The 4,792-nt window shown below is 34.5% G+C and overlaps 1 pseudogene; it reads right to left on the reverse strand.

The window, feature by feature from the left end:
• Positions 1-1,171: 1,171 nt before the first annotated feature.
• LOC128230948 (putative ATP-dependent DNA helicase Q1) lies at positions 1,172-4,398 on the reverse strand (annotated as a pseudogene).
• Positions 4,399-4,792: the final 394 nt, after the last annotated feature.

A 4,792-nucleotide genomic window follows, 5' to 3' on the forward strand; every position in this document is an offset into this window, starting at 1 on the left:
CACATTTTCAAGACTTTTAATATGGTGCATTGCTGGTATGTTCATAATTTTCTAATGCTTCATGATTTGTGTAACTAGATTATTAACTGCATTATGATATGGTGTATTGTATTCATAGTGTTTGCTTCTGTTTTTGAAAATGAAACAAATTATATTATTGTGATATGTACAGTTCTTCTGCCTTACCCTTAACTTTTAAACATACAATAAGGTATTCAATTGAAACTTGGTAAAAAAATGTCTGAGACAATATCATGTCAAACAACGGGTATCTCTATGTTATTTCAGATTGTTAAGAAATGCACCTTCCTCAACTTAGCGATTATTGTACTTATTGCAATTGGTAGCATTTCTGCTGCGGTGCTCTTGTTGAGATTACTCTGCATACAAATATTGTTTACGTTTGTGAAAGACAGAAATATTATAATAAATAATTGTGATGAATACCATGGCATATTATTAATAAATTCTTGGTTGCATGACCGTGTACAATTTAAATTTCGACACCAAAGCCATTCAGGTAAGAAAAATACCACTGTGGAAAATGAACAAATTGAATGAATTTTATGCAATTTTTGTCACTTACAACTTATTTTGAATGCTGGGAAACTTTGAAGAAACACACTTGTAAAAGTTCATACAAGTAATTGACAAGTAATTGTTCAAGATCTGCCGAAGGCTTCATTTTAGGCATTTATGTTTATTCCTTTGGCTACAGAGCTTGTTTCTGTAGTTTTCATTTAAATATTTACCTCTTAACTTAAACATATCGGTTATATCCAAAGAAACAATATACAGACACAAATCCCATTGTCATACATTTTAATGTTAATTTGGCATTCACTACAAAATCATACATCACTGGGTTCTTGTCTAAATTTCCATTTAATAAAATACTATATATTATATTCTAAATAGGTCTAAATCATCTACATGTACAGTGGACAAATGACCCTTAATTTTTACCTTGACCTAAAACAAAAACGTCACATTGCAACTGGTATTTTTAATCTATTGTGAACATATTTTGTGACAAGTTATAATTAAATTGTTCATGCAACATAGATGACTCCTCTTCCAAACAATATGCATACATGTAATTGAATAGGACTTCTGAATACAAATATAATATGTCTTAATAGTCAAATACACATTGTTTGCCTCTACAATGTCATTCTTCCATGTCCTTCGCACAGTTCGAACAACAATTGCTGTGCTCACCAGAGTACATTACATGGTCGAATCCAAGAGATTCTTTAGATGTTACCGAAGACATGAATCTTCATTTCGGCAAAATTTCATCATATCCACTGTGATACCATTACGAGATTTTGCAATATCACTGTTGTTGTAGAACATGATGGCTTAAGCCGGTTGTCCCTGTTTTCCTGCACGGTATATCTCCTGCATGTATTCTTCTAATGATGTTGGTGGTCTACTATCAATTACACGCATTGCAGCATGTGCATTTAATCCCAATCCTAAAGCAACAGTTGCAAGGGCTAGTCTAACTCTGGGGTGTCTTTACCTAGTTCTTGCACATTTTTTTCATATCAATAGTGTAATCTTTGTGGTATTGGGCACATATTCTATTTTCTGGAATGTGCTCACCACAGTTCTGTGTGTTCCCTAATTCACTGCTAATAAATTGGTAAAAATACCCCAATGCTTCTAAGCTTTCTACATAGAGAATGGTGACTGGAAAATCCACCAGCTTAGCTCCTCTGTTATGGGTCTGATCAAGCCATCAAGTTTATCATACTTGTGTCAAATCAGATTCTTCCTGAAGGTTGGCCTGAAGTCATCACCTCTAAAAAGTATAATGTTGAAAATGTAATGAATGTTGATGTTAGAGGATCTAAATTACAGTAACTGATCTGCAAATCAAATTGTACACACTTCAAAATGTCATGCTGTCAAACAATCAAGCCATGTTATAGACTTCTTAATTGATAGAATTTAAGGCTAACACATGCATGTTTAAATAATTATTCAGACAAGGCAACGGAAATGCCACAGAAACTGTCTATTATTTGTTTATTTTAATCTCCAGTCCATCATGATTTTACTTTCAATCAGTTGGACCTTCTTGTGATCCCTCATCTTCTAAATAGGTCTGACCGAATTTGCCATCAAAAGTGACAAAACATGTCTTAAGGCTACTATCAGCTGCTGCCTGGACTTGATTTTCCATTATAGAACTTAAGGATGTCACTTTAATTGATATTAATATGTCATTTGTTTGAAATTTATTTTCTATCATAAAAGGCAAGCTGTTTTTCATTTAATTTAAATCTTAATCCAAGTTTCTCCAAAGCGTTATCAAGACACGAGTCAAAATTATCCATTTCTGTACCTTGTTTATGTTATTGAATGGCTCTACTTCTATCGGCGGCGGCCTTATCGCACTTTCGTATATCCCTACTACTATTTACGAGGTATATCTCGAAGCTTGTCGGAGATGGCCGAGTTGTTACGATTGGGTAATACTCATTTGGAGGAAGAGTTTAGTAAGTACATCTTGTATTTTAGTTTTAACAATGTTTTCTTTGTGAGTTCCCAGTTAAGTACAATGATGCATTTCATTATGAAGCTCTATGATCACACAGTTTTTTAACCTTTATTTTGTGTTTTTTTTTTATAGTTAATTAACTGCATCATATCTTCGAATCGTCTTGAATTTGGCAGTCTGAATTGAATTACTTCGTCTGCAGATAGAGTTTGAATCTCTATTCATAGTACCTATAAGTTTATTATTATTTGCTTTATTATTAAATTTCCACAAGTAAATGCATACTTTGATAAGATTTACTATTTTCGTATTTACTTTTTTTGAGTGTTGGGATAAGAGTGAAGCTGTGCCTAGAAACTAGTTTAACATTTACATTCTACTGACTGTTCCAGGGCGGTACCTTGCAATTCTTGATGAACATCTCTAGTGTTTTTTATGTATAATATATATGTACTGTGTTGTATGCGAAGTTTTGTGCTGTTGTTTCGTGATTCTGGTTTGTGATGGTTAGTTTTTATGTTCTATGTCTTTGGCGTTGACCCTGTGCCATTAAATAGGGTTTATGTCACAGTTACCTGGTATTTGGAGTGCAGCTGTGGCCAGCCGAGCTATCTGATTGTGGCGATCTTTATCATTCACAAGTTATGAAGGTTAGCAGATTCCGGATTGAGACATACAGAAATGAATTCAGATCTATAAGATTTTTCAATAAAACAACTGTATACCTCGCATGCATGTTCAGAAGGAATTTATCTCCAAGGTGCAATAGCTCAACAAGCACAAATTAGTCGCGTTCTCGCAATTTTGTTTAATAACTCGGCCGAGAATACGGTTTATTTACCGTCTCACTTCCGATGACTGGCTGAAATATGACGGAGACGTTTCTTTTTATTGTCCATTCTGTCTTTAGCTCTGCCCAGTTTATTATCGCGCGTTTAGACTGTCAAGACAGCTTAATAAGCTGGGTAAGCGGAAACTATATTGTGATTTTATTATACCTTTAAGGCAATATTGTATTTTGTATTATTTTATCGGTTAACAATTGTACACACTGCATACAAGCATACTTAAAATAATCATAAACATTATTTATATGCTATTTAAATTAATGCCTTACACACGATCATATTAAACGCAGTACCTTCATTTTTTAAAGGCAACTAAATTGTCTTTTTTTGTTAAGAGATCAAGTGTAAATCATTGAGATAAGATCATAATAAAGAAAGAAAAGTATAAAATTGAACTGAATTGTAATATCAGCATACTAGCGCTACTGACGTATTTTGGCTTAAGTTATTTGTAAATGTTAGTGGTACCAGATTAAAACAAGGATTATTGCTCGCTACTGAAGTGACGTCATAAAACTGGCTAGTGTGTCATTGAAATGAAAATGAGGAAGTCCTGAATTGCATGTGATTTTCTGTTTTAAACAAGAATTTTATATCACAAAAGGGTTTTCATTCGGATATTATTAATCGGTTCTCTTGGATTTTCGCAGATTTTGACTTCCCTCAGCTAGATCCTCGTGAAATCTGATTCTGCAAAAAAAAAACACCTTAGCCAAATATTGTATGCAAGAGTATTTATGATAATCAATAAGATCACGTTTTATTTGTTTTTGCTTTTAGTATGGTTTCAATGTCAGGAGATAAACCTTGGCTGTTGGAGTTGAACAAATACGTGAAGAGAATAGAGTTTTCGTACACTCATATGACAACGTGTAACTTTTATCTGACAATAAAGGAAAGTATCTTCAAAGAGAAGACAATTCAGTTAAAGACTTAATCAACACCGAGAACGTTCATTTCTGGCACAGAGGAGGGAGCACAACAGCTTCCGGTGTTCAGTTCCTTGAGGACAAGATTAGGCAGAGGGGGTTCAGACATGGTCGTTCGATTGTGCTGTTATGGCATCTTACATGCGACGTTAACGAATTTAAATTGCCGGAGAGACGGCTAATGCCAAGATTTAGCTCCGGTGAGGAACTTCTGGAGTCCGTCAAACCCAACATAGACCGGTTACTTGAATTACATGGCGAAAGAGAAAATATCGACATTGGTATCTTAGAGGCACCACCGGTCTTTTAGTCGAAGTAGAACCAGATTAACCACCATCCGGAATGGAACACCTTAACAGACGGCAAGATGCACGAGCAGTTAGATGTGGTAAATTTTTATGTTCGCAACGTGAATGGCAACCTAAATTACTTGTAACCCAAATTCTTCATTGACTGTATGGTAACTAGAAAAAGCAGTCATCGTTGCTTCCAGGACACAGGAG

This window comes from Mya arenaria, chromosome 4 (genome assembly GCF_026914265.1).
Source record: "Mya arenaria isolate MELC-2E11 chromosome 4, ASM2691426v1".
Lineage (NCBI taxonomy): Eukaryota > Metazoa > Mollusca > Bivalvia > Myida > Myidae > Mya > Mya arenaria.